The sequence below is a fragment of the Macaca thibetana genome, chromosome 3 (genome assembly GCF_024542745.1).
Source record: "Macaca thibetana thibetana isolate TM-01 chromosome 3, ASM2454274v1, whole genome shotgun sequence".
NCBI classification, from domain to species: Eukaryota; Metazoa; Chordata; class Mammalia; order Primates; family Cercopithecidae; genus Macaca; species Macaca thibetana.
The window spans coordinates 55868990-55895843 of NC_065580.1; the positions used below are offsets into that span (position 1 = coordinate 55868990).

The 26854-nt window shown below is 42.8% G+C and overlaps 1 protein-coding gene across 1 annotated transcript in view; it reads right to left on the reverse strand.

Annotated features, from left to right (window-relative positions):
• PSMC2 (proteasome 26S subunit, ATPase 2) overlaps positions 1-26854 on the reverse strand; it is a 276950-nt gene that overhangs the window by 75520 nt on the left and 174576 nt on the right. The window lies entirely within an intron of this gene.

Sequence of the window (26854 nt, forward strand, 5' to 3'; positions counted from 1 at the left end):
GTGGAATAATATCCACAAGTCACTGCCTTTAAAGGAAAAGTCTACTGGGAAAGACAGATGCGGTGAGGGGAGGAAAAGATGTATCCATATTGACCCCTATTCACTCTTCGAACCTCTACAGTATGGCTCATCCCATTCCATAGAAATTGCCCTTGGTAAGGTCACTAACTGCTAAAAGTTGGACACTTTACAGACTTATGTTACAGTCCTGTTGGAGGATTTTACATCGTTGGCTTCTTTGAAATTCTCTTTTCTCAATATATTCTAGAGCTCCACCTCCTCGTAGTTCCCTCTGCACCTTCTTGGACTCCTCCTTATTCATATATATATATATATATATATATATATATATATATATTTTTTTTTTTTTTTTTTTTTTTTTTTTTTTTTTTTGAGAGGGAGTTTCACTCTTGATGCCCAGGCTGGAGTGCAATGGTGCAATCTCGGCTCACTGCAACCTGTGCCTCCCGGGTTCAAGCAATTCTCCTGCCCCAGCCTCCCAAGTAGCTGGGATTACAGATGTGTGCCACCACGCCTGGCTAATTTTGTATCTTTAGTAGAGATGGGGTTTCACCATATTCGTCAGGTTGGTTTCGAACTCCCAACCTCAGGTGATCTGCCCACCTCAGCCTCCTGAAGTGCTAGGATTACAGGCGTGAGCCACTGCTTCCAGCCCACAGATCTCTCAAGGAACTAAAAATTGCAAATGTTTTTCTAACTCAGGTAGGTGCTGTTGTGCTCATTTTGCAATTAAGACACTGAAGTCAAATAAATAACTTGCCCCAGGTTACCCTGCTAGTAATAGGTAAACTCCAAAGACTGTGCTGTGAAACACTACATTTTGCCCTAAAAGTTGGCGTTTGCCAGGACTCGAGTCCTCTTCTACTGAACAGTCTCCCTCTGGGCTTTTCCCTCCACTTCAGGACCTGTCTGCCCAACCCAGGCCTTTCTCTTGAGCTCCAGGCCCACTTAACCATCAACTACTAGGAAACTACACTTGAATATCCCATTGGAACCTCAATATTAACTTGTCCAAAAGGGAATTCACTGTGGCCCCTGAATCTCTTCCCATATTTGCAATGCTAAACAGCCAATCATACCTCCATTCACCCAAAAATCCAAACCACCCGGAAGCACCTCTCTTTTTCCATCTTCCACGTTCAACTGATACACCCCTTTCCTGCCCCTTCAATCTACTCCGGGTCCATTGTCAGTTTTTTCACATTACTACCTATGGGATCTTTTAGAAATGCAACTATTACAGCAGTCCCATTGTGAAGAATCCACCTGGGGGCCCTTGGTCACAATAAAGTAAAGGGTCTTTAGCATGGCAGGTGGGGCCCTTCATGATCTGACTCCCATTTATCTTTTCAGACTCATCTCCCTCCACCTACCCCGCTGCTATGATTCACAGTTTCAGCCCACGAGACTCATGATGTAATGTAATAAAGGACGACCAAGGTTATTCCCTCATGTTTCTAAAACAAACGTGTGTTAACTGTAAATAAATACAAACATGCATACATATATACAAAAACATTTAGGTATAATCACAAGAAACACCTAGGAAGTTTTAGCAAGAACTTGTATTCAATTCTAATATACATTGTATTAATTTATTAGTCATTATTTATAGTCAATATCTTAGAACATAAAGCCTACGGAAATTAAGTGCACCAGAGTAGAGCCAGAAATCAAAGTACTCTGACTACTGACAAAATAGCCCTACACCCACAACAGTGTCCATTTCTTTTTTTTTTTTTTTGAGACGGAGTTTCACTCTTGTTGCCCAGGCTGGAGTGAAATGGTGCAATCTCAGCTCACTGCAACCTGTGCCTCCAGGGTTCTAGCAATTACCCTGCCTCAGCCACCTGAGTAGCTGGCATTACAGGCGCCCACCACCACACCCAGCTAATTTTTGTATTTTTAGTAGAGACAGGGTTTCACCAAGTTGACCAGGCTGGTCTTGAACTCCTGACCTCAAGTGATCCGCCCACCTCAGCCTCCCAAAGTGCTGGGATTACAGGCGTGAGCCACTGTGCCTGGCCTATTTTAAATAATTTCTTAACTGACTGGATTTTATTGGCAAAGAGCCGTTGTTATTTTGTTGTTTGGAAATTTTCATCACAGATGTCATATTCCTTTAATTCTTTCATGTTTGAGGATGTCTGCTTTTATCTTTATACTTGAATAACATTTTTGTCTGGACTTAATATTGCTGGGTCACAGTTTCATTTTCTCAGAATTTTATAAACATTACTCCATTATGTTCTTGAATTAAATGTTTTAGAGAAGTCTGAGGCTAGCCAGATTTTTTTCTTTTTTACCACCCTTAAATGTGACCTGTTTCATCTGCCTAAAAACCTAAAAAATTATTTTATTCTTGAAGTTCAATAACAACTAGGCTATATCTTAATGTTGAGTAATTTTTGTGTCATGATTTTTATCACAATTTTCAAAAACATAATATGTTTTCATTCTGCATGTTCACTTCTTCCTTCATTTTAGAGAAAGTCTCTTTGAATACATCTTCTGGCATTCCATTCAGTATGTTATCTTTTCAAGGACTGCAGCTCTTCTTATGTTGAATGACTTTATCTGTCCTTCATATTTATTAGCATCTCTCTAACTGCTTAAGGCTTTGTCATTTTCCTCTACTTTTTTTGTGATTATCTCAAGACAGAAGTAGGCCTACACAAACATGCCCTACTAATTTTTGGCAAAGGTGCAGAAGCAATTCAATAGATTGCTTTGAAAGAATAGCCTTTCAACAAATGCTGCTAGAACACTTAGATGTTCATATCCACCGCTCCCCGCTCCCCAGTGAACCTGAACCTCACACTTTATACAAAAATTAACTCAAAATGAATCATGGATGCAAATATGTGACATAAAACTGTAATACTTTTAGAAAAACACATAGGATAAAATATTTGTGATATCGGGATAGACAAGGAGTTTTTAGACCTGATATCAAAAATATAATCCTTAAAACAAGATTAAGGCCAGGCGCAGTGGCTTACACCTGTAATCCCAGCACTTTGGGAGGCCAAGGTGGGCAGATCACCTGAGGTCAAGAGATCGAGACCATTCTGGCCAACATGGTGAAACCCCGTCTCTACTAAAAATACAAAAATTAGCTGGGCATGGTGGCACATGCCTGTAGTCCCAGCTACTCGAGAGACTGAGGCAAAAGAATCGCTTGAACCTGGGAGGCGGAGGTTGCAGTGAGCCAAGATCATGCCACTGCACTCCAACCTGGTAACAGAGCAAGACTCCATCTCAAAAAAACCAGATTAAAAGCTTTCGCTCTAAAAAAGATGCTGTTAAGAGGATGAATAGACAAACTACAGACTGGGAGAAAATATTTGCAAACCACATATTCAACAAAGGACCTGTGTCTAAATTATGCCAAAAAAAACCTCTCAAAAACAGTGAAAAAAAAATGGGCAAAAGACATGAACAGACATTTCACTGAAGAAGAAATACAGATGGCAGATAAGCACATGAAAAGATGTCCAATATCATCAATCATTACAAAATGCAAATTAAAATGATGAGATATCACTACACACATAGCAGAATGGCTCAAGTGAAAAACAGCAATAACACCACATGCTGGCAAGGATGTAGAAAAACAAGATCACTCATACATTACTAGTGGGAATATAAAATTCTAGAGTAGTACAGCCACTTACTATACAACCCAGTAATTGAACTCCTGGCCATTTATCCCAGAATGATGAAAACTGAAGTTCACACAAAAACATCTACATGTATATTCATAACAGCTTTACTTGTGATAGCCAAAAATTGGAAATAATGCAAATATCCTTCAACAGGTGAATGGTTAAACAAACTGTGGTACATTCTTACCATGGAATACTACTCAGCTCTCAAAAGGAATGAACTACTGATAAATGTGACAACTTGAATGGGCCTTAAGGGAATTATGACAATACCAAAAGGTTATATACTATATGATTCCATTTCTATAACATTCCTGAAATGACAGAATTATAGAGATGGAGAATAGACTAGTGATCCCAAAGGGTTGGACTGGGGAGGGGAGAAGGGCAGGGACAAGAGGGAGATGAGTATGGCTATGAAAGGGTGGCATAAGAGGTTCTTGAAGCGATGGGAGCATTCTCTATCTCAACTGTGCTTCTGGTTACACGAATGTACACATGATAAAATTGCATAGCGTTAAATACACACAAATGAACGCACATAAAACTGGTAAAATATGAATAAGTTCAGTGTGTTGTATCAACATCAGTTTCCTGGTTGTAATATTGTTTCTATTCATGCAAGATGTTATCACTGGGGCAAACTGGATGAAAAGCATATGAGATCTCTCTGGATTATTTCTTACAACTGCAGGTGGACCTACAATTATTTCAAAACAAAAAATTTAATTAAAAGAAAAAAACGAGGTTACATTTCCAAAACCTTTTTCTTTTTATGGGAAGGGGACAGTGGGAGAAGAATACTGCTTTCTATCTGTTGACCATTATGTATTATAGTCATGCATTCAAGTACACACACACACACACACACACACACACACATCACAAGGGCTCTTACACAAGTTGAAATAGGAAAGAATCTCAGAATTGTTCATCTGGCCATAACTAATAACATAATAAAGGGAACTTCAGATGAATTGGAGCAAAAAAAATCTTTGCATGTTTCATAAAGCGTTTCTGATCCAGCCTTTTCCACAATGGTTGCTGGTGATGAGGGAGCGATTAGTGTGCTATGAGATGTGTAATGTGACAGTTTGAGTGGCTCCCTGAGTCTCGCTGTGGTGCTGGCAGCCTTTGTGCACAGTCTGGTGTCATTGAAGTGCTTCAGCTTTATTCCTTTTTGTCTCCTGCCTCTTAATGGAGGTTACACTGAGTAGGAAGCAGTCCCTGAGTTGAATGTATAATCACCATGGGAACTGAGACTACAGTTAATCCCTGGGAATGTGGCCTATGGCCCCCATATGCCTTTTGTCAAAATCCTTCTTGTGCACTGTTTTTTTCTTTTTTTTTCTTTTTTTTTTTTTTGAGATGGGGTCTCACTCTGTTACCCAGGCTGGAGTGCAGTGGCATGATCACAGCTCACTGCAACCTCCGCCTCCCAGGTTCAAGCGATCCTCCCACCTCAGTAGCTGGGATTGCAGGTGTGCACCACCACACCTGGTTGATCTTTTGTATTTTTTGTAGAAACAGGGTTTTGCCATGTTGTGCAGGCTGGTCTCAAACTTCTGGACTCAACCGATCCACATGCCTCAGCCTCCCAAAGTGCTGGGATTACAGGTGTGAGACACTGCACCTGACCTTCTTGTGCACTTTTTAATGTTCTGAATGTTTCTGAGTTTGAGTGAGTGTATATGCCCCTCCCCGCGTGTGTATATGCATTATTGGCTAGCCGATTTGTCCCTGAGGACAGAAGCAGAAGAAAATATGAGCACTTTGTGCAAACAACTTCACATCCTTCAAGCTTCTGCTTTGTGCCTATTAGGAACCAACTATTATATAATCAAGGAATTCTTTAAAACTCCCACTTATCCCCATGCAAGCCACTATATCTCTTTATAGGAAACTAAGCCCAGCCTGTATGATACCAGTGAAACCTGATTTTTTATCTTCGTCAACTTCATTTCTCCATGGTCTATGATGATTCCAAATTGTGAGGCTCTTTCTGTGCTCACTGGTCTTTCTGGCATGGTTGAATCATGAATTGCTTCCCCATTTTGTTCTCCAGAATTCATCTCTTTCATGCTCCTGGATTGACACTGGGTTGATGTGTACTGAGAGTTTCTGCCCCGACTTCCATTCACTCCACAAACCTTCCTGGAGAGTCTGTGTATCTGTTGTGGTGACCAGCAGGACCTTCTAGACAAATGTCTTGCTCTAGATGTCTCCAGGGGTACCTTTAGCAAGAGGCTTGGTAAGGTGGAAGTGGGGGAAAGGGAACAGAGTCCGGATTCTAATTGCATGAGGGAAAGCTTTAATAAAGATCTCAACACAAATTTTCAAGAATACCAAATTGCTTGGGTCCCAAAATGCTATTATTGAGATGAATATAAGATTCTTAACAGAAGTAAACTGAACTTATTTCCAACATCTGCTCAGTTGTCTGGTATCTGAAAAAATAATAGGAGATTCAGAAAATGCAGGGATGGTGATTTTCCAATTAAGTAACCTAGAGCATTGTTTTAGTATTGACTTCCAGGGAGAAAAGCTAGTCTACTCAGTTCTATTATCTATCTGCCTAGATCACCTTTATGCATCCTCCCCCTTTCACTCCTGACTGATTTCACCAGTTTTGGGTGGAGAGCTCTTATCTTGTGGTAGAAATTTAATGGTAAAAGTATTTTTTTTTTAATTCCCACCAAATCTATAGGGTGGCATGAAACTCTTCTATTATTGATCTCTTTTTAGTTTTTAGTTTGTGATAGGCAGAATTCTAAGATGTCCCCCCAATAATCCAAGCCCCTTTATAATCCCCTCCCTATGGAATCTCATTCCTATGATTAGGTTACACTATATGGCAAAGGTGAAGGGATTTTTCAGATGTCAGCAAAGCTCCTAATCAATTGACTTTAATTTAATCAACTAGGAGGTTATCCTGGGTGGACTTTACCTAATTAGGTGAACCTTTGTTAGAACAGCTAGAGGTAAGAGATGCTCCCTGCTGGCCTTAAAGAAGCAAGCCACCAAGAGTTCTATAGCTGCCAGGAAATGGATTCTTCCAACAGCTTTGTGAACCTTGAAGAGGAACCCAAACCTTAGATAAGACCCCAGCCCTGGCTGATGCATTGATTGCAGCTTTGTGAGACCCTGAGCAAAGGACCCATTCTCGGACTCTTGACCCATGAAAACTGTGCAATAATGAAAGTATTGCTGTAAGCCACTAGGCTCATGTTAATTTATAATGCAGCAATATAGATAAACATCCCATTTAATCTCCAAAAGTGGCTGGGTGCAGTGGCTCATGCCTGCAATCCCAGCACTTTGGGAACCTGAGGGGGGCGGATCACTTAAGGCCAGGAGTTCAAGACCAGCCTGGTCAACATGGTGAAACCCCATCTCTACTAAAAATACAAAAAAATTAGCCGGATGTGGTGGCACGCACCCGTAATCCTAGCCACTCGGGAGGCTGAGGCATAAGAATCACTTGAACCCAGGAGACAGAAGTTGCAGTGAGCTGAGATCACACCACTGCACTCCAGCCTGGGCAACAGTGCAAGACTCCATCTCAAAAAAAAAAAAGCCCGGAAATGTGGCAGGCTGTTGCAGAGTGGCTGTTCTGTTACCTTGCTTTCATTGTCAGTCTCTTTCAATATGCCCTACCAACTACACAGGGATAGACAGAAAAGAAAAAAAAAAAAAAAAAAAAAACACTCAATATCAGGTTCTAAGTCTATATTGTGCATATCAAAGGAGTATAAATAGAAATCCTTACCATTTCCTGCCAAAAATAAAAGTTTTTTCCCATCTAAGACATCTCCTGACCTCGTGATCCACCCGCCTCAGCCTCCCAAAAGTGCTGGGATTATAGGCATGAGCCACCGCACCTGGCCTCAAAGTAATCTTGACCTGTTTTTCCCATATCTCATGATTTTTTAGCCTTGCTGATTTTTTTTGTTTGTTTTTCTTCATCTGTGCACATGTTGTTCTCTGAGCCTGGAATACTCCTCTTTGCCTACCCCCTACTCATCCTTCAAATCTTAGCTCAAAATAACTTCTACAGAGAAGCCTCTGCACATACTCTGTAGCAGACACTCCGAATAGCCCATCTACACTATGTGTACCCCGTTAGTGCCCCTCAAGCAGGGCAGGTGTGGCTGCTGTGAGCCACTGACACTTGCACACTTGCAGTTTTCTTCAGAGCGGAGACTTTGATTGATGGGAACTGCCTTGCTGAAAGATTCCTGGAAGTTTCTTCTAAGGTGGCTCTTCTGAGCCAATTATCGACAGATGTGGGGTAAAACCATTCAGGCCCCTTGTGTCTGAGTGGATAGACTTGGCCCTGCAATTCCTGCTCCAGAACTCCCTGTGGGGTCAGGCTGAGTCTAGAGTTCTCTTGAAACCACAACATTGCTCACGTTCTTCTCCTGCCCTATCCTGCTGCCCTCACTCCCTTACAAGTTTCTCCGGACAGCATGCCCTTCATGAATCACTGCATGAAAATGCCCACCTCAGATTCTGCTTCTAGAAAACCTACCTTACGACATCCCCAGTAGAAATGACATCCTTCGGCCTGGCGCGGTGGCTCACGCCTGTAATCCCAGCCCTTTGAAAGGCCAAGGCAGGCGGATCACAAGGTCAGGAGATTGAGACCATCCTGGTTAACACGGTGAAATCCTGTCTCTACTAAAAATACAAAAAAAAAAAAATTAGCTGGGTGTGGTGGCAGGCATCCGTAGTCCCTGCTACTCAGGAGAATGAGGCAGGAGAATCGCTTGAATCTGGGAGGCAGAGGTTGCAGTGAGCCAAGACTGTGCCACTGCACTCCAGCCTGGGTGACAGAATGAGACTCTGTCTCAAAAAAAAAAAAAAGATATTCCTCATTATTGTCTCATATACGCCCTCATACGCCCTCTTTTCCTTTATTGTACTTTTCAAAAATAGCAATTTTATATCTGTTTGTGGATTTATTCATTTTTACTGTCTGCCTATTAGCCATGAGGTTGATGAGCTGTGAGTTCTGTGAAGGTAGAGACCACACCTGTTTCATCTTCCCTTGTGTGCCCAGTATCAGCGGGGAGCTCAGAAGTCATTGAACGGGTGAATGAATGTGTGAGTTTGGTGTCTTTCTTCAAGACGAGTATGGCTTGCATGGAGTTTAGATAGGTCTCAAAGCCCCGGCCAGCTGGGGCACGGTGGCTCACGCCTGTAATCTCAGCACTTTGGGAGGCCAAGGTGAGCAAATCACTTGAAATCAGGAGTTCAAGACCAGCCTGGCCAACATGGTCAAACCCCGTCTCTACTAAAAAATACAAAAAATTAGCCAGGCGTGGTGGCATGCACCTGTAGTCCCAGCTACTCGGGAGGCTGAGGCAGGAGAATTGCTTGAACCCAGGAGATGGAGGTTGCAGTTAGCCAAGATCACGCCACTGCACTCCAGCCTAGGCAACAGAGCGAGACTCTGTCTTGAAATAAATAAATAAATAAATAAATAAATAAATAAATAAATAAAAAAAAAGCCCGGCCAAGGTTTAGTCTTCTAATAGTACTCCCTGCATCCCTGTGGCTCCTATTCACTGGGACCAAGCTAGGAGTCTCTTCTCCCAGAAAGCAAGAAATACATTCTGCACTAACAATCATGATTTCTGTGATTCTCATCAATTCGTACACCTGTATTCTATAGAGATTTTACAATAGTATGAGCCCTTTTGCCTCTTTGTTCATTCGTATTGAGATCTATATAACCCCTACTAGGTACAGGCACTGTTTTACTTGCTATTGCTATAACACTGTACAGCAGACAGGACCCCTACTGTCATGAAACTCAGCATCTACTAGGGAGGGGCAGTCACTGACAAAAAAGCAAACATAACAGGTAATGATGAGTGCTATGAGGAAAAGTAAAGAAGAATAAAGGATGCAGACACTCTGTTAGACAGAGGGGGCAGGAAAAGCCTCTTTCACTACAAGTAATTTGAGTTCAATGCTGCATTATAACACAATATATAGTCACAGGATAATAATATAGTAAGTACACTATATTCCTTTATGCATTTCTAAGTGGAGGCACTTAGAAAACAAGGTTTCATGAGCTTACTCTTTCTCCCTAAGTAGATACAGAAGGGAGGAGAACACAGTTATGGCCCAGTGGTGGTATTTGTCTATTCACCTTATAGTGATGAGAAAACCGAAGTTCAGGGGCATTAGGCCGCTCGCCCAACGCATAAAATAAGTAAAAGTTTGAGCTGTGAACCTAATCGAGGACTTTCTGACTCTAAAACCCATTTCTTTTCTCCCATTATGTTTTACTCCCTTAAGCTACTACTACTACTCTTACTTGAGTAAGTATTTATACTAAATATGGGCTAAATATTTATAAGTAAGTTTTAATACCTAAGCTCCTGTGCTTGAATAAATGTCATAACTAGACATAAACCTTAAAGTTCTGTTGGTCTATATGAAACATTGTTAGTCTATGGTATTCTACTGAATATATAATGTGTTGAACACGGATCTCGCCATGAATAAAGGAAGTTCATTGGAGATGATATTTTGTTTTGTTTTTGTGTTTTTCTGGTTTTGGTTGTTAATTGATGACTTAATAAGTCAGGGCTTATAAGTTTAATCATCTGTCTTGTTTGTTTGTTTGTTTGTTTGTTTTGTAGAGGCTAGGTCTCATGATGCTGCCCAGGCTGGTCTGGAAATCCAGGGCTCAAGCGATCCTCCTGCCTTGGCCTCCCAAAGTGCTGGGATTATAGGCGTGAGCCACCACGCCCAGACTCGACAGTCTGTTTTGTGTCTGGGAAAGAGTCATTATTAGTTATTTATTTACTTTTAAAATGTCAAGTTTATTTTATGCTTTATTGTTCTTAAAGCACATTCACATATATTATCTAGGTTTCTTTATATATCTATGTATTCGTGAGATAGAAAAAACAGGTATCAACATCTCCATTTTGTAGATATGGAAATCAGAGCTCTAAGTGCTTGCCCAAGTTTATATAATTAGTAAGGGAGAAATCTAAGACGAGAAACTAAAGTTGTGTCTCTAAATCCAACGATGCTTCACTATCCACTCTCTTTCAGTTGGAGGAAAAGCTATAAGCCCTGGAGGACAGGGGGTTTGTTCAGGGATGAGACGTTCCCCACTCCAACCACTTCTGAGTCAGAGTCTGGTCTGGTGGCCAGGGGGTGTGAGTTGGACGAGATCTGTGGATCTCATCTTGTGCCCCTCGGAAAAGTAATGTTGTGTTAACAATGTGCCCTGCCCCGAGGTCTGTTTCCCAATCCAGATATTAAGCTAATGGATAAAATGTTTCTCCAGGAACTCTATTCTGAACCATGTCAAAATGCATGAACCCAGAGTAAGCAAGTCTTGGTAGTTTAATATTTTAAAACATTACCAAATGTTATTAGGAAACCATCTTTTGTTTGTTGTCAATTTGTATCAATTGGATTTCCTGCTGGACCAATTGTTCCCGGTTCATCTGATGCAATTAAATATATTGGTGTCTCCAGTCTCACATCCTTAAACCCATCCTGATCCCAAGAGTTTACAGTAACTTTTCATTCTCTTCAGGATAAAACTAAAACTCTTTTTTTTTTTTTTTTTTTTTTTTTGAGACAGTCTTGCTCTGTTGCTCAGGCTGGAGTGTAGTGGCACGATCACAGCTCATTGCAACCTCCACCTCCCAAGTTCAAGCAATTCACCTGCCTTAGCTTTCAAAGTAGCTGGGATTACAGGCATGAGCCACTGTGTCCAGTCAAAACTCAAATTCTCTATCAGGGTCCATCAGGTTTCCATAACCTGGCCTTGCCAGCTTCCTGCCCCATCTCTGGTCACTGTCCATTTGGCTTTTTGGGGGGGTTCTAGTCGTGCACAGCCTCTTATACTCCAAGGTACACCCCTCCACAGCTTCAGCCTCTTTGCCTTTGCTCAAACCATCTCTGCTAGCTCAGGGCTCTTTTCTTGCCAAGCTCTGCTCTTCCTTTGAGATTCAGTTTCGGCAGCACATTCACCAGAAGGGCTAGGCTGACCCCAACGCCAAGCTACAGATCCCTCCTGTGGGCTCCCGTATGCCCTGTGCCGTTACCATATTGTTTTGATTTTTAAATTTTCATTCGTTTATTTTTAATTCATAATACATTCATGTGGTTCAAAATTAAAAAGGCTCAAGAGAGTAAATGATAATGTACTTTCTTTTTACCCTGTCCCCTGGCCAGCTTTTCCCCTTACACAGAGGCAACCAACATTACCACTTACGTAAGAATCCTTCCAGAGATTAACCAGAATATCTCACAAATTTATGTGTACATCCTAAAATTCTTTGGCTTGCCTGCCTGCCTGCCTGCCTTCCTTCCTTCCTTCCTCCTTCCTTCCTTCCTTCCTTCCTTCCTTCCTTCTTTCCTTCCTTCTTTCCTTCCTTCCTTCCTTTCCTTTTTTCCTTCCTTCCTTTTACACGAACGGTATCATACCATTAAAAAACATGCAGCTCTTGTTTTTTAAAACAATATATCTCAGAGAGAATTCCATAACATGGGACAATCATAAAGATCTTCTTCATTTTAAATATACAATTATATAGGATTCCACTGAATTGACGCCCCATTCTTTGTGTAACGAATCCCCAGTTGATGGGCAATTAGTTTATTTCTAATTTCTTGCTATCAAAGGCAACGCTACAATAGATGGCCACACACATGCATCAGTTTGTACATGCCACATTATATTGAAATGATCTTCTTACTAGACTATCTCTTGGCTTAGGCTATTGGTTCCCCTGAGACAAGAAATGATGCTTTATGCATCTCCCAATTCACTTGCCTCTAGGAGGGCCTAGCATGTAGTAGGCAGGCAGTTAAAGTTGGTTAGACTGAAGGTGTTGTGTAGGAATCAGCTGATCTTCACGTGCTTTGCCACCCGAACAGGTCTGAGAATCACTAGACACGTGGCCCTTTAAAAGTTTGTTCTGATTATTCTATTTGCCTTCCTGCTCCCCCAACTCATTCCCGGTCCCTCTGTAACCTGATCTGTGCTCCGGATGGGAGCTGAGCCTTACTGACAGTGTAGTCTGGGTTCCCTGCCTCCAGCTTCCCTTGGGGTTTATCCAGTGGGAGGCACTCACAGGGGATGGAGGGCAGAAGCCAGAGACTGAGGTACTTCTTCCTGTTTCTTCCCTGCCTCAGGGGCCATGTCTTCCTCTGCATAGGACGACAGTTCTCTCAGCTCCAGCTCTCACAGGGCTCACAATACTGTTTCCTGCCCTTGCCTTCAGGGCCAGGATAGTGACAGCCACCCTGTTAATCCTGGGTGTTTCCTTAACCCCTTATGAATATGCCTTACCATGCCCACATCCCTGTAAATGATCTCGTCAGCTCCAGTTAAACTCTTCGTATGCGATTCTGTTTTCTGCCAGGACCCTCATAGATACAGGAATGTGGTGCAGTGGCTCACGCCTGTAATCCCAGCACTTTGGGAGGCCGAGGCAGGTGAATCACGAGTTCAGGAGTTCAAGACCAGCCTGGCCAACATAGTGAAACCCCGTCTCTACCAAAAAATACAAAAAAAAAAAAAAAAAATTAGTTGAGTGTGGTGGCAGATGCCTGTAATCCTAGCTACTAAGGAGGCTGAGGCAGGAGAATCGCTTGAACCTGGGAGGCAGAGGTTGCAGTGAGCCGAGATCGTACCACTGCACACCAGCCCAGGTGACAGTGCAAGACTCCGTCTCAAAAAATATATATATATATATATTATATATATAAAAAACAATAGCCTCTTAACCAGAGATTCTATTTAAGTATTGGTAAGGAGAGAGTTTCTCAATTGCATTTTGAAATATAATAAAAGCTAGTGACACAGACAAACTATAACGATCCCCCAAAGCTTTATAACAATACTAATAAAAGGTGTGGAAAGACAACCTAAAAATCCTCCTTGTTCCATGGTAACCACTTTGCCAGCACCAGTATTTATGATTCAGCCTGAAAAATGCGGCAAAAGGTTTAGAAAGTATTTCAATAGCTTTTGCCTAGAGGTTCTTTACCTCATTGAGGCAGCAGATAGAAACTGAAAAGATAGAACAAACAAGTAAGACCAGAAAGGTTTTGTGGGAATTAAGCAGTGTTCTGCATTATACATTCCTTATAGAGTATATAGTGTTTTCAATGTGTGCATTTCTTGCATAGCTGTTCATTAGTGGGCTGTAAATTTTTTTTTTTTTAATGTCTATAGGTTACCCTCCAACCGATAAAGTTGAAAATAGTGTTTTTTCCCTCCCGATGATTAATCACTGAGTAACAGCCTGAAGAGTCTTCAGGGCATTGAGATTGATTCTTTGTACTTGTGAGTTGTAAGGAAATCTGGTTTCAAGTAAAACATAATGGCTGCAGATTGCAAGTTGTTCCCGTCATTAGTAAAGCTGCTTTTGAAGTTGGTGATTAGGATTTTCCTTCAGGGAGGATCAGGCTGCAATGTCTGTGCACACAGTTTTTGCTTCTAGACACTAACCACCAAGAATATTAAAAGACATACAAAAAGTAGGCCTGTCACTTTGTCTCAAATCATTCAGCTTCTAACATAAGCAGAACCTTTCTCAGGCATCAAAAGAGAGTTTGAATGATTCATGGAATTCTTTCTCCACATTAAAAATAAAGAGATGAGGGGAATGACAAAGCAAAATGTTTCTTTAATTAGCAGCAAATAAATAGAAATTCCTTTGGGAAATATATGCCATATACACGTACATATGTGTATATGCACACACATACATATACATACAGGGAAAGTAAATGCTTTCTCATCTACAACTCTACCTAGAAATCTTTCTTTAAAACCAGTATTCATAAGGTATTAAATTTAATAACATGTTTATTTTACTTGTTTTTAGATAATTTACTTGGGCTTACCTCACATAAAATCTTATGTATGTATCTGTATTTCTCTTTTAAAATATTTCTTTTTTTCTTTTTTTTGAGATGGAGTCTCGCTCTGTCACCCAGACTGGAGTGCAGTGGTGCAATCTTGGCTTATGGCAACCTCTGCCTCCCAGCACTTTGGGAGGTCGAGGCAGGCCTCCCAACCTCAGCCTCCTGAGTAGCTGGGATTATAGGTGCCTATCACCACGCCTGGCTAATTTTTGTATTTTTAGTACAGACAGGGTTTTGCCATCTTGGCCAGGCTGATCTTGAACTCCTGAGCTCAGGTGATCCACCTGCCTTGGCCTGCCAAAGTGCTGGGACTACAGGTGTGAGTCACCGTGCCCAGCCTAAAAATATTTCATTTAGAATGGCATTGACATAGCAGTAACAGAATGCCTTTAGTTTTAACTAAGTAGGGATGCTGCATTCACGCATTTGATTAATGTACTCTTTTCTGGTTGATTAGAGAGATGACAATATGAAAAATATGCCAATTGTTATGGTTGTATTATTATTATTATTTTGAGATAGGGTCTTGGTCTTTTGGCCAGATTAGACAGAGTGGAGTACAATGGCACAATCATGGCTCATTGCAGCTTTGGCCTCTCTGGCTCAAGCAATGCTCTTACCTCAGGCTCCCAAGTAGCTGGGACTACAGGCATGTGCCACCACGTGCAACTAATTTTTTTTATTTTTAGTGGAGGCAAGGTCTTGCTATGTTGTCCAGGCTGGTCTTGAACTCCTGAGCACAAGTCATCCTCCAGCCTCGGCCTCCCAAAGTTCTGGGATTATAGGCATGAGCTACCATGCTCAGCCATGTTATGGTTTTAAACCTCATAATGGTCATTTGCTCATTTTTTTACATTTGTGTTTTGATTCCCATAACACCTTACTATGTTGAGCTCCATCAAAGTGCATATGATCAACTTACTGCAAAGAGGTATGTGTTTCTATGGAAAGCTAGGCCCAATTTATTATCATTATTGTATATCAAACTGATGTTATTATTGTATATGCAACAATAATTTATCTTAGTTTTGGCTGCTATACCAAAATTACCATATATTGGATGACTTAAACCCTGGTCCATGGCCTGTTAGGAGCCGGGTCACACGGCAGGAGGTGAGTGGCAGGCAAGTGAGCATTACTGCCTGAGCTTCGCCTCCTGAGACATCAGCAGCAGCATTAGATTCTCATAGGAGCATGAACCCTATTGTGAACTGCACAAGGGATCTAGGTTGAGTGTCTCTTATGGGAATCTAACCGACGCCTGATGATGCAAGGTGAAAGTTTCATTCCAAACCATTCCCCCTTCCCCCCCATATTCCATGAAAAAAACTGTCTTCCACAAAACTGGTCCTTGGTGCCAAAAAAAGTTGGGTGCCACTGTCTTAAACAACATTTCTTTCCCACAGTTCTGGAGGCTGGGAAATCCAAGATCAAGGTGTTGGCAGATCCAGTGTCTGGTGAGGGCCCACTTACTGGTTTGTAGACAGCTCTTTGTGTTGTATCCACACAACGAGGATGGAAGCTAGCTTTCTCCTGTGTCTTCTTAAAACAGTGCTAATCCCGTGATAAGGGCTCTACTCTCACAACCTCATCTAAACCTAATTACCTCTCAAAGGCCCGTTCTTCAAACACCATCACATTAGGAATTAGGACTACAGCATGTGAATGACACAAACATTCAGTCCATAGCATCATTACTCAGTTTATACAGGAGTTTACAGTTTTGATGAAACCTTTCTATCCTAGTCCTTATAATTAGTCTAAAAAGCTAATATTATCACTGCTGTCTTACAGATGAGGAAATTGAGGCTCTGAGAAGTTAATAAACCTCCTAAGATCACATAGCTTGTAAGAAATCAAGGTGTGTCCCAGCATGGTGGCTCATGCCTATAATCTCACTACTTTGGGAATCCAAGGCAGGAGAATCACTTGGGCCCAGGAGTTTGAGATCAACCTGGGCAACATGGGGAAACCCATCTCTACTAAAAATACAAAAATTAGCTATGCGTGGTGGTGTGCGCCTATAATCCCAGCTACCCAGGAGGCTGAGGTGGGAGGATCACCTGAGTCTGGGAGGTAGAGGTTGAAATGAGCTGAGATGGTACCATTGCACTTCAGCCTGGGTGATAGAGGGAGACTCTGTCTTTTAGGAAAAAAAAAAAAGAAAGAAATCAAGGTGAGATGCTGAAAAGAACCTAGGGCTCTGACCAAATTCTGTGTTTTATTGACTCCACTATCCTAAGACATTATCTCACAAGATGACTGCCTAAGGAATTTCATTCCCACAAATTTGGCCTTGAATCTGGTGATACCGAAGGCATGAGTTCATTTAACACAATGAGGAAAAATGTGTTCAGGAAGACTATCCACAAGATATCATTCTTGTTCCATCTTAAAGAATCAATATAGAAGTAGGTGAAGTCTGTACTGGCATAGCACCACTTAGCGGGGCCTGGCATTCTGGTCCTTAAAAAAAGAATATTACCATTTGAATAACTAACACCATTTTCAATATATTTTTTTTTTTCTTTGAGACAGAGTTTCACTCTTGTTGCCCAGACTGGGGTGCAATGGCATGATCTTGGCTCACTGCAACCTCCGCCTCCCAGGTTCAAGCAATTCTCCTGCCTCAGCCTCCCAAGTAGACGGCATTACAGGCATGCACCACCATGCCTGGCTAATTTTTTGTATTTTTAGTAGAGACAGGGTTTCACGATGTTGGCCAGCCTGGTCTTGAACTCCTGACCTCAGGTGATCCACCTGCCTCGGCCTCCCAAAGTGCTGGGATTATAGGCATGAGCCACTGCACCCAGCATCATTTTCAGTAACATTTAAGTGGTCTTTATTAGGTAGACTATACACTTCTATCTTCCTTTATTGAATTAGCTGAATAATCCTCTTAAGAATTCTTTGAAGAAGATATTATTGGCCCCATTTTACAGATGAACGCAAACCAATGCCTCAGCCAAGTAAAAATAAGAAAGCATTGTCTTTATGGATGAACCCTCAAAGTGGGAATCTGCAGAACTCTGAGCTTTGGAGGGTAAGAAAAATTTCAAGATAACAAGCAGTAAGGATCTCCCACCCCCACATAAGAAAGAATAGGGACAATTTTTCTCCAAATACTTGCTAGAACCAGCAGAAATACACCTTGATGGTAAAATGGTCGCTGTCTGCAGTCTGTGATTCAACTGTATGATCTAGATTCAGCCAATCAGGAAACCTATTACACTATGGACCATTTGTGGATTTGGCTCTAAGAGCCTATATCATCTCTATTCCCTGAGGCTCCATCCCAGGGTTGAACCCTTCTCTGTTAGATCAACATCCTATTCTCTGTTGGACAGTGAAGTCAGCTCAGTGCTCACTCTGTCTCAGAGACTGTGTTTTCTCTTAATGTTATTCTTATTCTTATGATCACATAGTAATTCAAACGGATGACTTATTTTTTAAAATAGCAGCTAGTGCACTTCCTAGTAAAGACTGATTTAGTTGGCCAGGCCTGGTGGCTCATGCCTGTAAAACCAGCACTTTGGGAGGCCAAGGCAGGTGGATCACTTGAGGTTAGGAGTTTGAGATCAGCCTGGCCAACATGGTGAAACCCCGTCTCCACTAAAAAAAAATATAAAAATTAGCCAGGCATGGTGATGGGCACCTGTAGTCCCACCTACTCGGGAGGCTGAGGCAGGAGAATCCCTTGAACCTGGGAGGCAGAGGTTTCAGTGAGCTGAGATCATACCACTACAGTCCAGCCTGGGTGACAGAGTGAGACTCTTGTCTCATGGAAAAATTAAAAAAAAAAAAAAAAAAAAAAAAAAAGGCTGATTTAGTCATCCATTTACTCACTTCCCTTTTGGGTGCCTGCCTTGTGCCAGGAGCCATGCCAGACCTTAGGTGTCCAGAATGTTGACATGGAGCCTGTTGTCACGAGCTCATACTCTAGTCAGGGAGGCAGATAGGAATTTGGCCTATTCAGGGAGGTCAGGAAAGGCTCCTCTGAGAAAATATCCTCTGAGCCAAGAAAGGAGAATTATTGTAGGCAGCAATGTAGGCAGAGGGTGCAGCAGAGACTGTCAGGAGGAGGAGGAGGATGAAGTCATGGAAGCCAGTGGGTGCAACCGGAAATGGGGCCGACAGGGTTTGGTGGGCCAGATAAGGAGCTTAGTCATCATCTTAAGAGGTGACAGACCCAAATTGTGTTGTACACGGGGACTCTGGCTGTTGTACATAGATGATGGATGGAAGGATGCCAGAGTGAGTGCTGGTAGACTAGTGAGATAATGACTGCAATAGTCTGTAGAAGCATAATCTAGTCCAGAAGATGCTGATTTTAAACTGTAGTGTTAGAAAGTTTGTCTCAGAGGTGTCTTCCACTACAGCTTATTTTCTAGTCACTGCTGTTTCCTTCCTTCCTTTCTTCTTCTTCTTCTTTTTTTTTTTTTTTTTTTTTTTTTTTACAGAGTTTTGCTCTTGTTGCCCAGGCTGGAGTGCAATGGCACCATCTCGGCTCACCTCAACCTCTGCCTCCCAGGTTCAAGTGATTCTTCTGCCTCAGCCTCCCAAGTACATAGGCATGAGCCGCCACAACGGCTAATTTTGTATTTTTAGTAGCGACGGGGTTTCTCCATGTTGGTTAGGCTGGTCTCGAATTCCTGACCTCAGATGATTGGCCTGCCTCAACCTCCCAATGTGTTGGGATTACAGTCGTGAGCCACTGCGCCTGGGCTTTTTTTTTTTTTTTTCTTTTTAGAGATGGAGGGTCTCATTATGTTACCCAGGCTGGTCTTGAACTCCCAGGCTCAAATAATCGTCCTGCCTCAGCTGCCTGAATAGCTGGGATCTGTAGGTGCCTGTCACCGCAACTGGCCCTTTCATTATTTCTCTCTTCATTCAGACTTTTTCGCTTAGTCACTGTTGCTCAGTGTCACCCACAGCAGGGCCTGCTATAAAAATAGGTTGAATGCATTAAGGAATAAAGGAATGAATAAAAGATTGGTCATTGTACCAGCACTCTGCTTGTGAGAGAAAATGTTACACTTTGGAGCAGTGCCATATGCAAATAACTAATACATTTTTTTGTTGTTGTCTTTTGTTTTTGAGACTGAGTCTTGCTCTGTCGCCCAGGCTGGAGTGCAGTGGCACGATCTCAGCTTTCTGCAACCTCCACTTCCTGGGCTCAAGCGATTCTCCTGCCTCAGCCTCCTGAGTAGCTGGAACTACAGGCATGCACCACCACACCTGGCTAATTTTTGTACTGACGTTTTTGAAATTAATGTCTTAAATGTAGCATGCTAACAGTGGCCCTCTAAGTCATGGGATTCCAAGTGACCACTGTTTCCTTCTTTGTGCACAAAGAAGACTGTGTTGGGTAAGAGCACATGCTCTAAACAGGCTGCCTGGCTTGAATCTGCTTTTTCCTTACCAGCTTACCTGGCAGGGCTGTTGGGAAAATTAAATAGGTTCATATATATTGTAGCACTTAGTACAGTAGCTGGCACACAAAGTACCCAGTAAGTGGTCATCATTATTTTTATTACTTTTTGTTTTCTAATAAAAATATTACTATTATATGCAAACAAAATTATTTTTCAACTAAAAGCATGATCAGTATTAAAATGTTAGCAGTGGTTGGGCGTGCTGGCTTGCGCCTATAATCCCAGCACTTTGGGGCTGAGGTGGGAAAATCACTTGAGCACAGGAGTTTGAGACCAGCCTGAGCAACACAGTGAGACCTCATGTCTACAAACAATAAAAAATAAAATTGCCAAGCAGGGCAGGCGTGGTGGCTCATGCCTGATCCCAGCACTTTGGAAGCCCGAGGTGGGTGGATCACAAGGTCAGGAGTTCAAGACCAGCCTGGCCAACATCGTGAACCCTGTCTCTACTAAAAATACAGAGCGAGACTCCGTCTCAAAAAAAATAAACAAAATTAAAAATACAAACATTAGCCAGGCATAGCGGCAGGAGCCTGTAGTCCTAGTTACTCAGGAGGCTGAGGCAGGAGAATCGCTTGAACCTGGGAGGCGGAGGTTGCAGTGAGCCGAGATTGCACCATCGCACTCCAGCCCTGGCGACAGTGCTAGACTCCGTTTCAAAAAAAAAAAAAAAAAATTGCCAGGCATGTTAGTACATGCCTGTAGTTCTAGTTACTCAGGAGGCTGAGGCAGAAGAATCGCTTAAGCCCTGGAGGTCGAGGCTGCAGTGAGCCGTGATCATGCCACTGCACTCCAGCCTGGGCAATAGGTGGTAATTTTACTGCTTCTTTATACTGCAATGTATTTTTGTAAGCTTCCAGAGTAAACATGCATTATTTTACCATATAAAATGTTCTTTTTAAGTGTCTTCTTCCTAATTTGGATGACTGTCACCAGGCAGGTGGAAGAGTTAGAAAACAACAACACATGGTGCTGAAAATTTCCCCAGACACCCTGTCAGGAAGAAAGGATGGCTGAGCCGAGTGACTTACTGGATCTGAGTTGGGCTTACCTCCAGCACAATGTTGACAAAACAGTACCAATGATGCCTACTTCTTATTACTTTTTAGTTCCCAAACATAGTCAACAACAAGCTGGCAGCTGTGTGTGTGTGTGTGTGTGTGTGTGTGTGTGTGTGTGTGTGTGTTTGAGAATTGGCAATATTACAACACTAATCTACAACCTAAATTGAAACTTTGTCTTTAGCGAACTGTTAAATGCTAAGAGCAGCTGAACTCTCCAGCTCTTTAATATATGAACATTCCAGATTAATTTAAAGCAATGACTCGCCTGCAACCCACAGCACTTTAACACTGTCATTTGCAGCCTCCATTACCATTTACAAGGTCTCCAGATCAAAGTTTAACCATTTTATACACTTCCGTGTGACCCTCAATTAAAGGCTTCAGAGAGTAGTTTTATTACCCTGATACTACTTCCAATATAAATAGGCAGGAGGAATAAATAGCATTCAGGAATTAGACCTGAAATTGGGTTGATACAGGTATTCAGAAGGCAGTACTGGGAGAAAGGTGCAGTCAGAGAGACAGAATACACTATTCAAACCAGGTGAGGGAAGATCTAACTCAAAGTAACTAGGATATCCCAACTGGTGGAGGACAAGACCTGGAAATCCAGAGCAGGAGATCCTTGAAAATCCAGGCAGTGCAACCAGAGAGGCTTGTTAGCAGGTGGCAGGACAGCAGTAATGGGCTGACCTAATGAGCAGGACCGTTGTCCTTCATCTTTTTTGTAGGGGTTGGGAAGTTTGACAAGAGGGTTGCAAAGAGAGAGACTCAGTATTGTGCAAGCACCAACACGCAGGCCCATGGATACAGGGCAGAGTTCCAGTTCTCAAAGCAGAAGCAGGTGGGCAGGAAAACCAGCAACCTGCATGAGTGGACATGAGGTCAGCAGGCCTAAACACTGGCCCAGGGCTGAGCCATCTGGTGGAGAGTGGGGCCTGGAGTGGGTGTAAGGTGGCATCAGACTTGGCAGGGATGAAGAATTAAGTAGTTGGAGACTAGATAGAATCTGACATTGATAAAAATAGCAACTGCTCACTGAGCACCTACTAAGTGTTAGAATAAAGTGAGTTAGAATGTTGCATTCATCGTCACTAAACTTACAAAACCCCTACAAGGTAAGTGATATAGTTTGGCTCTGTGTTCCCACTCATATTGAATTGTAATCCCCAGGTGTCGAGGGAGGTTCCTGGTGGGAGGTGATTGGATCATGGGGGCAGTTTCACTCATGTTGTTCTTGTGAAAATGAGTTCTCAAGAGATCTGATGGTTTTATAAGGCAGTTTTCCCTGCTCTTGCTGGCTCTCTCTCGCTTGCCGTCATGTAAGACGTGCCGACTTACCCTTGGATTGTAAGTTTCCTGAGGCTTCCCCAGTCATGCAGAACTGTGAGTCAATTAAACCTCTTTTCTTTATGAATTACCTAGTCTTGGATATGTCTTCATAGCAGTGTGAAAATGGACTAATACAGTAGGTATTATCATTTCCATTTTATAAATGAGGAAACTGGGACTCAGAGAGGATAAATAATAGCTCAGGTCATAGAGTTCAGAAGAGACAAGCTGAGGTCCACCTGACTCTAAACTCGTGATCTTTCTACTACTCCATGAACATATTTACTCCTTATTGTATATAAGCCCAGTGGATTCCAAATGTTTTTGCTCTTAGAGGGAATGCCATGTAAGTAACATATAATTCATGTTAAAACGGTAACACTTTATTCATGGAAAATTAAGCTCAAGCCTCAAGTTGGTAGTATCAATAACATATATCTGTAATTCCATACTGCAGGTAACAGGGAAGTCTGTCATTACTTTAAGAAGGTATAAACAATCCTAGCCGGGTGTGGTGGCTCATGCCCATAATCCCAGCACTTTGGGAGGCTGAGGTAAGTAGATTGCTTGAGGCCAGGAGTTCGAGACCAGCCTAGTCAACATAAAGAAACCCCATCTCTACTAAAAATACAAAAATTAGCCAGACATGGTGGCACATGCCTGTAATCCCAGCTACTCAGGAGGCTGAGGCAGAAGAATTGCTTGAACTCAGGAGGCAGAGTTGCAGTGAGCTGAGATTGTGCCACTGCACTCCAGCCTGGGTGACAGAATGAGACTGTGTCTCCAAAAAATAAAAGAAAAGAAACGAAAAGAAAAAGGCATAAACATTCCTGAAGTGACAGGGACTGGTAGGAGCTTTGACATTCTTGCTGGCCATTTTGCTAACTCTGTAGAGATCTTACAAGTTAACATCAGCTGGTAGCCATTGGAGCTTTATTATACAAAATTAGAGTCGTTTTAAAACAAAGACTAAATATTGTACGTTGAGGCAAATTGTCAACAGGCACAGGAATCCTGGTGGGAGGGTGTGAGATCATGGGCTTCTAAGAAGCACCCTGGGACACAGCCCCATTCTTCCCAAGCAAAACCAGCAGTGTCATTGCCAACTCCCCTAGTCAAAAAGTACAAAATACAGACATGCGAGGGGAAGTGTCTTTACCATTTGCAATCCCAAATTCCAGGATCTTGGTTTCAAAACTATATGACTATCTCACCATGACCCTATTCAATGTGATGAGAGAAATGAAGCAGGGAGGGAACAGACTGAGCCGAAGGGATTGAGACCAGCAGGTGCGCATCTGTGGTCTGATGAAACCAGATTTACTGACTCCAACAGAGGAGAGAAAGGGGCATCTTTGGGTCCCCTCTGAAGGATGCTGAGGATGCCAGAAGGGAAGTGGGGATCAGCTGTGCAGTGGGTGCTATTTCTTTTTGTGTGTGTGTGTGTGTGTGTGTGATGGAGTCTTGCACTGTCAACCGGGCTGGAGTGCAGTCACGCGATCTCAGCTCACTGCAGCCTCTGCCTCTCAGGTTCAATCAATTCTCCTGCCTCAGCCTCCTGAGTAGCTGGGATTACAGGTGTGCACCACCACACCCAGCTATTTTTTTTTTTTTTTTTTTTGTACTTTTAGTAGAGATGGGGTTTCACCATATTGACCAGGCTGGTCTGTAACTCCTGACCTCATGATTTGCCAGACTTGGCCTCCCAAAGTGCTGGTATTACAGGCGTAAGCCTCCACGCCTGGGCAGTGGGTGCTGTTTCTACAGCGGGTTTATGAGAAGTGGGGGTAGTCCAGGGGCTGGGTGCTGCCATGAGGTGAGGGTAGCCTAGCATTTAGGATCCCCAGTGAAAGATGGGAATTATAACATGGATTAGAAGCATCACTGGAAAGAAAGTAATAGTCACTCAAAGAGGGGGACATTATGGCATTTTACAGCTGCTGCAAGACCCTGGGACAGACAATGCTTCCTGATAGCTTTGTGGCTGGCTTTATCTTTCTTTGTCCTCTTCTTCCCAGACTGACTCACAGCATGGCTGCCTTGTTCTTCCGTTCAAGCTGATTTTTCATCTTTCAGTTTTGGAAACCGAAGGGGTGAGGTCATCTGAGGAGGAAAGCTGGGAGATTGCCTTTTGTCCTCCAGGGGGCACTCTGACTGGCTGTGAAATCCCTATCTTCCTATCATCATCTTTGGCAGCTTTAGCCCCACCCTCTGAAGCAATGTTTGTGTCATAACCCCAATGAGAACACTGAAAGTATGCTTACAAATGACAAAAAGGTGGAGGGATAGAACCTTCCAGATGACTGGACAATTTGTGAAACCTAAGTTCCCACCAGGCCCAAGCGCCTTGAAGAAAAGAGCTCCAGCCAGTGCCTTCTGATGCTACTGTATTCCCACCTCTGTTAAAACCAGATGGTCTCCCACCTCCAACACATCTCCCACATTTAAAACTCAACCAGCCTTCTAGTGCACTGCAAATAAAAGCCAAACTTCCTGATGATTGGGCCCTGCCTACCTCTCCAACTGGTTTCTGCTACTCTCCCCATTCCTCATGAGGTTCACCACTCTGGCTTTTCTGTTTCCTAACACCGACCTCATTCCTGCACCCAAGTTTTTGCCAGAATGTGCTGGAATGCGGGTACAAAGATTTTGACCAGAGTAACTCCTTTGTTCATACTGTGAATCCCAGTTTAAATTTTATGTTTTCAAAGAGACCTTTCCTGTCAACCCTATTAGTTCTCTTCTCTCCACCCTGGTCTCTCCATCTCTTGCCTTATTTTTTACCTAATGGCATTTATCACTGAATTATTATTGTTATTATTATTACTTTTTTTTTTTTTTTTTTTTTTTGAGACAGAGTCTTGCTCTGTCACCCAGGCTGGAGTGCAGTGGTGCAATCTCGGCTCACTGCAAGCTCCTCCTCCTGGGTTCAAGTGATTCTCCTGACTCAGCCTCCCCAGTAGCTGGGATTACAGGCATGTGCCACCACACCTGGCTAATTTTTGTATTGTTAGTAGAGATGGGGTTTCACAACGTTGGTCACGCTAGTCTCGAACTCCTGACCTCGTGGTCTGCCTGCCTTGGCCTCCCAGAGTGCTGGGATTACAGGCATGAGCCACGGTGCCCGGCCTTATTTTTAAACCTGTTTATTGGCCAGGCGTGGTGGCTCACGCCTGTAATCCCAGCACTTTGGGAGGCCGAGGCGGGCAGATCATGAGGTCAGGAGATCGAGTCCATCCTGGCAAACACGGTGAAACCCCATCTCTACTAAAAATACAAAAAATTAGCCGGGCGTGGTGGCGGGTGCCTGTAGTCCCATCTACTTGGGAGGCTGAGGCTAGAGAATGGCATGAACCCGGGAGGTGGAGCTTGCAGTGAGCCGAGATCTCGCCACTGCACTCCAGCCTGGGTGACAGAGCGAGACTCTGTCTCAAAACAAAAACAAAAACAAAAACAAAACAAAACAAAAAAAAACTTGTTTATTGTCTTTCCTTCCCATTAGAATAAGTAATCTCTGAACAGAGGGTCAGAGTCTGTATCACCAGCACTATAACAACATCTGGCACACAACAGGTGCTCAATTCACATCTGTTGAATTAATGAATGAATATATTTTTGTCAAGTGACCCTATTATGTTGGCCACATCCAAGGGGACCAGGAATTGCTATTCTATCCAAATCATCTATTAGGCTAGTCATGGCAGAGAAGTAGCCTTGGAGTGGTCTGCATGAAAAATCTGCCCAACAGTGTGCTACAGATTGTAACTATCACATTTGTATTAATCAAATTCATATTAAGGGCATTTTGAATCTAAAATATAGAGGGAAGGCAGTAGAAGTAAACAGCTGCACAGGGAGCAATAGAAGCAGGGTTAATGGAAAAGCAGATAGAGAGGGGAACAAATACAAATGTAGGACCTAAAAAATGGGGGTGTTGCCGGTATTTGAACTAGCTCTCAGTTACTAAAGATGTTTGGGCCAGTTTGGGATTACCAAAGATGTTTAGAGCTATATCTGTATCCCAACTGCTAAACATTTGTCCAGTTTTCTGTGAGGTCCTTCCCTTTTATATCTTTCAGTAAAAACAGATTTTTTTGTTCCCATATGAATGAATACCTTATGGAGAAAAAAATGGTACCTAAAATGCCCTCAAAAGGCTAGGATGGCCAGGCGCGGTGGCTCACGCCTGCAATCCCAGCACTTCGGGAGGCCGAGGCCGGTGGATCACCTAAGGTCAGGAGTTTGAGACCAGCCTGGCCAACGTGGCGACACACCGTCTTTACTGAAAATACAAAAATTGGCTGGCCTCCTGGCGCATGCCTGTAATCCCAGCTGCCCTGGAGGCTGAGGCAGGAGAATTGCTTGAACACAGGAGGTGGAGGTTTCAGTGAGCTGAGATTGCACCACTGCACTC